The sequence below is a fragment of the Rhodamnia argentea genome, chromosome 10 (assembly GCF_020921035.1).
Source record: "Rhodamnia argentea isolate NSW1041297 chromosome 10, ASM2092103v1, whole genome shotgun sequence".
Classification (NCBI taxonomy): Eukaryota; Viridiplantae; Streptophyta; class Magnoliopsida; order Myrtales; family Myrtaceae; genus Rhodamnia; species Rhodamnia argentea.
Window position 1 is genome coordinate 1,501,165 of NC_063159.1, and position 12,533 is coordinate 1,513,697.

Sequence of the window (12,533 nt, forward strand, 5' to 3'; positions counted from 1 at the left end):
CGCCATACACAACTTATGGCACTTGGGGTGTACTTAAGCCCATTTCCAAACCTAGTCCGGACCTAGAACGGGATTGTACTTGATGTCAAATGACTAATCGATGGGGACTCCGAATTGGACGTGACGGTCCTCTATTACCTTGGTTTTGAAAAAGAGTCAACGACAACGAGGTGAGAAATAAATATTAGTGAGTTAATGCCTAAGATTGGCTAGGGCGTTGATTCGCTCGGAGCGATCTAAACATGCATCAATAGTCGATAACAAATCAATAGCGGGCTATCTACGCCATGCTCTCACGAATCACAAGAATAGGCACAACCCAGTAATATATCCACAATCACATGCAAGCTTATCGTGCCTTGGTTCATGCATAATGCAATGCTCGACACTACTCAACAATCATTAACCAAGGCATGCAACCGGAACACCCAAACAACTTGCATGCATAGAAAACCACATGTAATCCAGTTATTAATGGCTGATTGGCCTGGCACACTAGGTAGTTGGTGCCTACACACAAGGTAGTTAGTGTTCTTCTAGCGGGATGAAGCACCGTTTCATTCCTTCGGTAACGGCAACTACTAAGCCGTGTGATTCCAATCGGTATGGCACGGCATAGCAGACATTCTTTTAAGAAGCGTTAGTCCATCACAAGATGCAATCGGCATCCGACCAACCCAGCGTCACAGATTGACTTGCATCTGACAAGTCATATTATTTCGATTGGTACAGTACGAACTTATCAGAAAACCATCATATGATCACATGAGCACACCGGACAACTAGTTAATTCTACTTAGCCCAAGGCCATTTTCATGCTCAAATATGCGGTTTGATTCCACACATGGTCATATGAATGCATAATTTATCTACCGAGACTTTGTTCGATACATGGTGATTAATTCGTATATATATATATATATATATATATATGTTGACACCTAAATTTTAATTTTCGGAGAATCATTTATAAGAGCATAAAATGAGGATTAACCATAATTCTCACAAAAATTAAATCTTCATGCATTGCATATTTATTTTATGTCCTGCAATTAGGTCAGAGGCGAGTATAGCTCGGCATCAATATCAATTTTTTTTAATCACCAAGGGGGATTTTTGAATTTTTAATGGGTTTGTGCTTAATTCAAAGCTAAATCAGCCCATTTTAGCTCTTTAAATAGAAGGGGCTTTAATTAATTAAAGCCCGATTAGGCCTCAAATTCGTGCATATAAGTCCATTAAATTGAGGAATTAGGCCAAGCCCTATTACCCCCATTAGATTTCAAAATTCTGAAGAATAAGCCCATCAAGGGTAGAAATTTCAATCCAATGGCCGTTATTTCTCAAATCTGACGGTAAAAAAAAAAAAAAACCTTACAACTCAAAGCCCTAGTTTTCTCTATAAATACATTTTTATGCCTAGGGTTAAGTGGGGGGGGAGACGAGAATCTTCTACTAAAAAAGAGAAACTCACGTAAGGAAATTGGGAGACCCGAGAGCCTTGGGAACCGAGAAACAACGCGAGTCTCACGGCCTTGCCTCCTCTTGCCGACGTCCTTGCTATTCAAGAATTGGCTGCTGTTCGGTTCTTGTTTTGATGCTTGATTCCCTCATTGTCCCGCCCAAAATATCATTACGGTTTGGCCTCCATTTCACTACTTCTTGCATTGAAAATTACTGCTGTTTAGGATCACTGTTCGGGGGTTGTTTCACCGTTGTTTCGACGCTATTTTTTCGCCGAATCAAGGCCCAAAACTCGTTGTTGTTCAATCCAAAAGTTCTGCTGCTACGTACGGATAAAAACATCGCAGTTTTGTATCTACGTTACTGCTGTCCAGACCAGTTTTTATCCTTTTTATTGATATTTACTACTGCAATATGGAGCTTAAAGATCTCTGCCGTTCAAGACTATCTTCTTGCTGATTTGGTGCAAAAACAGCGGCTATTTGGCACGGTTTCACAGGATTACTAGTGCAGTTTTGTTTGGAATTATTCATAGTGCTTTTCTTGATGTTTTTGCATAGAAGACGTGCTGTTCGTGTGCCCTTCTTTGGGTGAATTAGCGCGGGATTTCAGCTTGTGCAGGTAGACTTCGAAGGAGCTCCAAGGTGTTACAAATCCCTAGTTGATTGGATCCAAAAGCTTGCTTGATTATCAAATTTCGGTTCAAGTTCAAATTAGGTAAAATCTTTATTTCATGATATTTTCAAAATTGGTTGCATCATTTGAATCTTTGGATAAATGAAATTTTCAGATATGATGAGATTATTGCCTAGTTTTAAAATCTAAATCGGAAGTTATCTTGCAAATATCTCGAGTATCATTGAATTCAACTTTGGAATATATTGGTATATCTTTGGATGCATCTTGTGGTTCTATTTGAATATGATTCGAGTATCATATCATGGAGATATCATGTATATTTGAAGCATATTTTTGAATTCATGATTATATCTTAGAATATTCAGCATATATCATGGCTGGCTTGAACTTAAGATGCTTTGAATCCCAATCATATCTTAAGAAAGATAGTGCACATTTTTTAAGAATATCTAATTTAACTTGTGATCAAAATTTGAATCCATCCGAAAATTCCGAGAATATCGAATAAGATATATATCTCAGCTGGGAATTCCGAACATATCTTTTAAAATTCAGGGAATTATCTTAAAAAAAATCTTTCAAATCTCAAGAGATAACTTTCCGAGAATTTCAAAGATGTGAAATCCTTTGTGGATAGGAGCTTTTCTCCTTGAAAATTCTGGAATCCCCTAAAGATTTTCGAAAATTCAATAAATATTTGCACATCTTTAAACAAAACTGCCTATAATGTATGCTCCATGGTACCTAGTCCCATCGGAAAATTAAATCACACACCGGGCCCATGATCTTATGGGATGGGAGGTGATTTAAATATAGAAATTTGTATTATGCCCTTTGGCGAGAAGGGACGTTGTATTTCTATATATTTATCCGCGTACTGGCTCGAATCCTCGAGAATGTAGAGGATAAAATCTCGCTTTGGCCCGGATCTTCGGGAATGAGAAGGTTTATTGGAAAATTTGGAAAATTAGGAATTAAAGGTATATTATGGGCATTTTTGTTAAATTTTTTTCAAATTCATTAAAAAAATTCAAAAAAGAAAAAGAAAAAGGGAAACAAGAAAAAAAACATGCAATTCATATTAAACCAATCAAAAAGAAATTTTCATGAAATTGATACCGAAAGGGTGTTAATTTTTAATTAACGTAACCAAGTCCCCGAACTCAATTTCTCCGGTTCATAGAGATAAACTAGTTCTCCCGCTATTTTATATAGGTTTCTCATCAACCTACTTTAAATGATTAGTGGCGGCTCCTAAATTGAAAATCAAACCCAAGTTGCGAATTGATAGGGCTTGGGAGAGTCCGTATTAGGTTAATTAATTCATTTAATTAACTTAATAATCCATCAACCTGATTTTTTTAGGTCGCAACCGCTTGACGACTCTACTGGGAAATTTAACTTAATTTGCTCAAAAATTTAAAAGGTGAACAGAATTTTTAAGTCAATTTTCGGAAATCAAGCTTCAATTTTTGAAATTCCTTAATTCACCATTAATTTTCAGGACAAATAAAAAGTTGTGGATTTAAGCCGCGAGTTTCATGTCATATGTCTTGATTGGTCATTTGTGATGATTGGATCAATGTTTTTGGGCCGTTTCGCCTTTTTGTTCAATTATGTTGAATTTCTCGAATAGGCGGCGGACAAGCTTAGAGTGACTCAAATTTGGTGGGCCAAAGGAAAACAGTCTTCTGAACATATATCATCGCCTTTAGCTATGATATCCAATGGATTTTGACGATTCGGGATCGTTTTGATGGGTTTTCGAGCATTTTTTGTAAATTCGGTTATTATTATTATTATTATTATTAGTATTTTATTTATTCGTTTTAGAATACTCTACTTGGATGGACTACACTTGCTACACATGATTCATGACATTGCATCAGACCTTAAATGCTAGTTGAACCTAGGATGGTGTCTGGATAAGGATTTGCCTGGCCTCAAGATGGAGGAATGGACGTTCTTACCCTCGACCGCGACTATGTTAGGACTCCTCATTCAGGCCTAACTATGCGAGCACGAGGGGCTTTTCTTAACATTCCCTAAGCTTAAAAGGGTGAAAACACGACTTAAATCGTCAAGTCGGGCTCGCTTTTGAAGGCTCTAAAAATCTGGGTAACAAAGCATGCATATGCCATCTTGCTTATCTCTGATACCATGAGCATCTTTTCATCTATGCATTTTTTATTATGAGTCGGTCCATGGCTACTAGGCATCTTGTCTTATTATGTGTGTCATCTTGTTAGTCTATCACTTCATGGGGCACGACAATATTCATACTGTCATTCCATAGAACATGATTACCTTGAGATCCTATACTTGAGGGATTCTTGCCAGAATATGCACGAATATCACATATTGATTTCACATGATTCATTCACATATTTTTTCGAGTCATATATCGCACATATCACATCACGACATCACAAGTTATAACACAATTATGTCACACATATCTCACAATATATCATTCTCCCTCTTTTTGTCATCGGCAAAAGGGAGTGATCTACATAGTCAAATACAAATTGTAGAGATAAAACATGGCTCCCCCTGAATTCGATACCTATTCGGGTCATCTATGCAGTATACTCAAATCAATCATGCTAACATTCAGATATGAAATTTTGCAGGGAATAATGAATCACTCAATCAAATGAATCAGAAGAGAAAAGGACAGTGTTCAGAGTGAGATTCAGAATACAGATCCAAACATGAAATGTTGTAAAAAATAGTTTAAGGTTTTGATGTTTGGTCCGGATGAGAAGATGATGGGGCTTGATCTGAAGTGGAGGCTTGGTCCATAGGTAGTTGAACTAGGACAAACTTGGATAGCTGATTTAGCTTAAGGTACGGATCCTGCCTCGGAGTGAGAATCCTATTGTCTAAGAAGCCCGGCTGAGATTCCGAATAATCATGGACAATTTTCTGAATTTTTGTAACCTCGGTATCTACCTTTGTACTCGGGCCTTCAACTTCTGAGCGCAGAGAGGTCCAAAGGTCTGATCATTTTTTGTCCATCTCTTGTTGCCTCTGTGCTATCTCCCTAAGAAGGTATAAGTCATTCGCACCGTTTGTTTCATCCGTCCGAGTGCTTACATTTGTTGACTCCCCCTGAGTCCTTGCATGGTGCTCAAATGACGAAGTAGATTTGCCTGGGAGATTTTCTATTTCAGCAGCATTAGTATCTATTTCGGTTTGCTCTCTCTCAAACGCTCCTTCTCGTGGAAGTGGCCCCTCAATCTTTGTTCCTTGTTCGGGGACAGATGACATTTCTTCTCTCGTTGTATCTCCTCCTTCTTACGTGTCCTCTCTCTCCTTTTCCTGCTGCTCCAGTAGAGTGGCAGTCTCATCCTCATATGTTGACCTGACGATCGTTTGGATCAGCTCTTCTAATTATGTATCGTTTGTTGTTGAGCTGTCCGAGATGTGCTCCTTTTCAATTCTATCAAGCAGCACCTTAGCAAGTTTTCTTCTATTGATGCTAGGTCTAGTTGATTTGTGAGCAATCATCTTAATCCTCCTCGTTCGAGTGGATTTCGAGGATGGTTCCGCAAATTTGTTCAGTGGAGTTTCAACTGCAAGCTCCTTCCGAGGAAGATCTATAGGGATCACCTTCTTCTTTCTATCGCTCCAGCTTCCATCTTCAAATCCGTAACCCATTTTTGTGAGCATTGTCTCGCCCATACTTCCCTGATGAAGCTTTATGGATCCGAGTTCTAGAGGTATCACTATCCGCAGGTACTCAAAGATTTTGCTTATTAGAGATCCATAGGGCAGTGACCCTTATTCTTCTTTTCTTGCTCTCCTCATGTGTAGAAAAATTAGGTGAGCCGGAGAAAGGGGTTTTCTATTCGGGATGGCCTAGATAAGCTTTGCCTCATACCTTGAGACATCCGTCTTTGAGGATCCCTTTGACCTTAGGCGGTTGATAACTACCTTATGCGGTATGATGGTCCTCGGAGGGAAGTGGTGATGCTCAACGTGTGGCTTGTTAGCTCTTGAAAGATCGGGATTGCCAGACGGCTCCTTGTAGACATCTTTATTTGAGATAGGAATTTTGGTGAAACTGAATAGCTCAATTTGAAGAATATCTGCCAAGTCTTTAGTTGTCGGAATGATGTTATGCTCCCCGTAAGAAAATTGAATTGCATTTCTATCGATCATTGTGAAGTTCGAGTAGAAATAGGCAATCAAATCGGTATAGGTTGGAGTGGTTAAGGAGCGGAAGTTGTGGAGCTGCAAGTTGGTGAGGGCATATAGGATCTGTAGACCATTCCTTTCAAAAAAGTCGGAATCAACAAGTCTATTAGGCATAATGCCTCTAGCAAGTCTTGCCTTGTAGCACTATTAATGTTCTTTCGATCCGAACTGACTGTCCGCCTCTTCTTCATCAGCCAAAAACTTAATTGGTACAGGCTTGAAGAAGGAATAAATCGATTCATCATCATCATCCCTCGGATGGTCGATCCACGAAATTTCTTCCTCCTTCACATCCTCCTTTTGAGCACTTTCCTGCTCAATCTCTATAGGTTCTCCAACCTTTCCTTTTCCCTTTCCGGAGGGACTACTCTTCCGAAATTCGGTTCCTACCCCGGTAGCTAGCCCTATTTTTTTCCGAGTGAGCATCTTAGAAAATTTGTACATTTCTTCCTCATTGAAAAACCCATTGCTCCTTACAAATTCCAGAATGTTACTTTCGGGCCTACGATCAATCCGCATCCCTTTAATGACATTCAATAGACCCCTAGCTAGCTTTATCCTTTTGTCAACAGGCAAACTAGCGTTTTCCTCTAGGGTTCGGATTACCGCGGAAGAGATTCGTTGCTGAATCTTCTTGCTTTTCTCTTCTGTCATTCCTATTGGCGAAGTCTACGCCATGTGAGCAATTAATCTACGTGCCTGCTTTTCGGCTTTGTTCGGCAAGGTGGTGAGGTTGTAATGGGTTGGAGCGTCACCGGATGCTCTCTGTCCTCCGAATCCTAGACGAACGTAACGGTGAGAGCCAGCAGGTGATGATTTCTATGCCGAAGGATTCTTGGGCACCATGAGGAATGAGAATTGTCGGGTGATTTCGATTGTGGAGCTTTGGGAGATTTAGGGTTTTTGGATTTCGTAAGAGCGAGAGTGTGATTTGTGAGAGTGTGCGAGTAGAAAAGGTTTAGGGTGTAGGAGGCGGTTCTTATTTTAATAAAATAGGAAATTCTCTTGAAAATATTTTGAGAATATTTCAGCTCAATCAATTTAATTTTAATCAAGGTAATCAAATATTCAATCAGAACAATCAACACAATCACATAATATTTGCTGAATATTTAAGAAGATTGTGTTGATGCGTACCTTATTTGTTTGGAAAAATAAAAACGACTTACGACCAAAATTTCGAATGATCAAATCTTTTATTGTATCTGCTCGGAAGATGTTGTTTTCAGATAATCCTCTAAGTTCCGAGATCCTTGGGTTCCTTCGGATGATGCTTTCAAGCTTTGAAGACACCGAAAGTCTTCAAATGATATTTTCAAATTCCGAGGCAATTTCTCCTGTCTAGATCTCGGCTCAAATGGGAATCATGGTAATACCTAATTCTTGTATAATGTACTCAAATGTATTTTTGTCGAGTGCCTCGGTGAATATATCAGCTAATTGATGTTTAGAATCAACAAATTGAATGTTAACATCACGGTTATGCACATGATCACGAATAAAATTATGCTTGATTTCAATATGCTTAGCTCACGAGTGCAAAATTGGATTTTTCGTGAGGTTGATAGCACTTGTGTTCTCACATTTGATTTCCACGTTGTAAGCTTCAACACCAAAGTCCTTCGGTTATTGCTTCATCCATAGGATTTGAGCGCAACAGCTCCCTAGTGCTACATACTCGGCTTCTACGGTTGATAAAGCTACGATGTTCTATTTCTTGGAGAACTAAGACACCAGCATTGATCCTAGAAGTTGACATGTGCCTGAAATACTTTTTCTATCCAACTTACAACCTACAAGATCAGCATCCGAATAGCCATGTAATACAAGATCTAATGTTTTAGGATACCATAATTCTAAGTTTGGATTAGTACCTATGTACTTGATGATTCTTTTGATAGCAGACATATGAGATTATTTAGGATCAGATTGAAATCTCGCACACATGCACACACTAAATATAATATCGGGTCAAAAAGCAGTAAGGTATAACAAAGAACCAATCATGCTCCTGTATATCTTTTGATCAACCTGTTTGCCTTGTTCATCCTTATCCAATTTGGATGAGGTAGACATCGGCGATTCTGTTTTCTTGCAATTATTTTGACCAAACTTCTTCACTAGTTCCAAGGCATATTTTTCTTGATGTATGAATGTACCCCGATTAGTCTGATTTACTTGTAGTCCTAGGAAGAATTTGAGTTCTCCCACCATGCTCATCTCGAACTCATTCTGCATGGTCTAAGAGAAGTTCTTACAAAGATACTGGTTAGATGAGCCAAATATAGTATCATCAACATATATTTGGATAGGAAGAATGTTTTTACTTTACCTTCCCTTCCGATAAATAGAGTTGTATCAACTTTAGCTTTTTCGAAGCCTTTTTTAGTAAGAAAATTACTTAACCTTTCATACCAAGCTCGGGGTGCTTGCTTCGGTTCGTAGAGAGCTTTCTTCAACTTGCACACATGATCCGAGTTCTTTGGATCTTCAAAGCCTGGAGGTTGTTTGACATAAACTTCCTCCTTGATATGTCCATTGAGAAATGTGCTTTTAACATCCATCCGGTACAACTTGAAGTCATGGTAGCAAGCGTAAGCGAGTAGCAATCTGATAGATTCTAGTCTTGCTACCGGTGTATAGGTTTCATCGTAATCCCTTCTTCCCGTGAGTAGCCTTTTGCAATGAGCCTTGTTTTGCTCCTAATTTCTTTTCCTTTGTCATCTAGCTTATTCCGGAAAACCCATTTGGTTCCAATAACATGATGATTCCTTGGTTCGGGGTACAAGTTCCCAAATTTCATTCGGTTTGAATTGTTGTAACTCTTGTTGCATAGCTTCGATCCAGCTTTCATCTTCAAGGGGTTCTTCGATTCTTTTGGGTTCAACTTTAGAAACTAGAGCAAAGGCATTTATCGTATCCTTGAGTTTGGATCTGGTTCTGACTCCTTCATCTATATTTCCAATGACCTGATTTGCGGGATGACTGGATCTGTATTTCCAGCTCCTATTTGATTTGTCATGTTCGGTCTCAGCGAAATCTTCATCATTTGAATCTTCGGATGATGTGCTTTGCGGAGTATTCTTCATGTTCTGAGAGGTTTCATCTAGTTCTGCGTCTTCGGATGATGGTTTTTCTTTCTCATATGATGATTTCTGGTTCTCGGATCTTATTGTTTCTTCAGCATCTATCGTCTAAGTAGTCCGCTCATCTTCAAATTTCACGTTCATTGATTCCTCAACTGTCCGAGAGTTCTTGTTAAAGACTCGGTAAGCTTTACTTATTGTGGAGTATCCCAAGAATACACCTTCATCTGATCTTTCATCAAACTTATCAATTCAATCACTTGCATTTTTAAGAATATAACATTTATATCCAACACAAGAAAGTATGAAATATTTGGCTTCCTTCCCATGTAGAGTTCATAGGGAGTTTTTTCAATCAATGGTCCGAGGAAAACATGATTGATAATATAATGAGCGGTTGAAACAGCTTGAACCTAAAAATGGGGTTGAACTTTGTTTTCAATTAAAATAGTTCGGGCCATTTCTTGCAATGATCTGTTTTTCCTTTCAACAACTCCATTTTGTTGAGGAGCATATGGAGAGGAAAAATTGTGTTGAAAACTATTTTGATCACAGAATTCTACAAAGTAGTGATTTTCAAATTCACCTCCGTGATCGGTTTTGATGCTTGTGATTGAATAACCTTTTTCAATTTGAACTTTCTTAGAAAAGGTTTTAAAGAATGAGAATGCATCACTCTTGTGAGTAAGAAAGAATACCCATGTGAATCTAGTATAGTCATCCACAATAACAAGACAATACTTTTTACCTCAAATACTTTGTGTTCGAGTAGGTCCGAAGATATCCATATGCAACAGCTGCAGAGCATGGGTAGTGATGACTTCATTTATGGATTTGTAGGAATTTCTTACTTGCTTTCCAAGTGTGCATGCCTCGTAAAGTTTTGTCTTTTCGAATCTAGCATTTGGAAGTCCTCTTACAAGCTTCTTTTTGGAAAGTTTGTTGATTTGCTTGAAGCTTATGTGTCCTAGCGTCCCGTGCCATAGTTCCGGATCGTCTTTGATGGATAGAAGACATTTTTCATTCTTAGGCGATGTGTCCGGAAGGTACATGTTGCCATATTTTCGTCCGGTAAATGATGACTTGTTGTCTTGGCTTGTACCTGTGCACTTATTTTCTGCAAAAGAAACTTTGTATCCAATATCGCATAGTTGGCTAATACTAACAAGATTGAAGTTCAAACCCTTGACTAATGAAACATCTTTGATGAATAGATTGCCAATCTTCACGGTTCCTTTGCCGATAATCGTTCCTTTGTTGTTGCCTCCAAAGGAAACGTTTCCTCCATCAAGATTTTCAAAATCAATGAACATGGATGAGTCACCGATCATATGTCTAGAGCAATCGCTATCAAGGTACCATTTGTTTCTTTTTTTGTTCGGTACCTACAATGATAAAAAAATTCTCACTTTTTCTTTGATACCCAAATTTGTTTGGGTCCTTTGAGGTTAGCCGTATAAGTGTATCTAAGAATGTTATGTGTTGGTCGATTGATCCGTGAGCGGTAGCTCCTGGAATGTTTCGGATCATCACAATTTGAACATCTCAAGAGATATTATCCTTCAAATCTTACAAATTGTTTCCTAAAGTGACTCACGTAGGCGCGTTTAGAAGGTCACGACTTAAGTCTTTCTTTTACTGTCGGAAAATAATTTTTCTCATCACTTTCCTTTTGAAAACCAAGTCATAACTTGTTGTAGTAGGGAATTTGTATAGAAAGTATATGTTGCAAAGTTTTTGAATTGGATGAGAATTTTTTGTGTATCTCAAAAAATTCTTTTCTCAAAATGGAGTTCTCTTTTTTGAAAAGATCTTTTTCCTTTTTCGTAGAAACATTTTCCTCTTCAAAAGGATTTCTTTCCTTTTTCAAGAGATCATTTTCCTTTTCGAGATATTCCACCTTTGATTTTAATTGCGCATTTTTGCAAGATATAGAATCGGATTTCTCATTTAGTTGACAAAATTCTTTTTCGAGAAAACTGATTTTATCTTTTTGCGAAATATCCTTTTGTTTAAAAACAGCTACTTCCTTTTTCGGTTCGGAAAGTCTCTTGAAAGTAACCTTATATTCTAATCATAACTCATTTATATATGCAGATACTTCTGGAGAGATGTTTGAATGAGTTACCTCAAGATCATCATCCGAGTCTACCATTAGACAGACATTTGCGTATTCTTCATCACTTTCACATTCGGTATCCCTCCAAGTCTCTGCTTTCAATGCTTTCTTGGATTTCTCATCCTTTCCTTTCTTCTTTAATAGTGGGCAATTGGGTTTAATGTAGCCTCTTTTCTTACATTCGTAATAGATGACTTCTTGACCTTCATTTTTTGTCTCGGATGGTCTTCTCTGATTTAATCGTCCGAGATCCATTTTGTCTTTGAAGTTCCTACCTTGTTTAGCTATTCTTCTGAATCTTTTGAATACGAGCGCTAGTTCTTCATCATCTTCGTCTTGGGAATCTGAAACGTCGGAATCAACATTAGATTTTAAGGCAATTGACTTCTTACCTCTAGTTGTGGTTTCATCATTGATTCTTTCTTCTTCATAAGATTGAAGAGTTCCAATGAGCTCATCTATTGACAAGGGAGATATTCTTTGAGTCTCTCGAATGGAAGTTTTAACGTTGTCCCATTCCTTTGTAAGAGCTCGGAGTAGCTTGTTGATTCTCATCGGTCCAGAAACCGGTTGCCCGTGAAATATGAGACCATTCACTATTTCAATGAACTTGTCAAACATTTCTTTCACGGTTTCTTCAGGCTTCATTTTAAATGCTTCATATTGTCTGAGTAGAAAATTGATTTTTATCTCCTTTACTCTATCTGTTCCTTCATAGGTGATGTGAAGCTTATCCCATATTTCTTTCGATGACGAGCAATCTGCAATACGTCTATATTCAATAGGAGATAATACACTGTAAAATGAATAAATAGCCTTTGCATCAAGAGCATCTCTCTTGGTTATCTCGGTTGTAGATAGAGTAGTCGTCGGCGTTGTGTTGTCCCCCGCACTTGTAGTCTCTATCGTTGCTTTTACTCCTCTTTGTGCGACATCCGCGATTTGGGAATCCTGGCATTTGAGGAATGTTTTAAATTTGTTCTGCCGATCGTTATAATCTTTTCCTTCAAAGTATGGTGGCC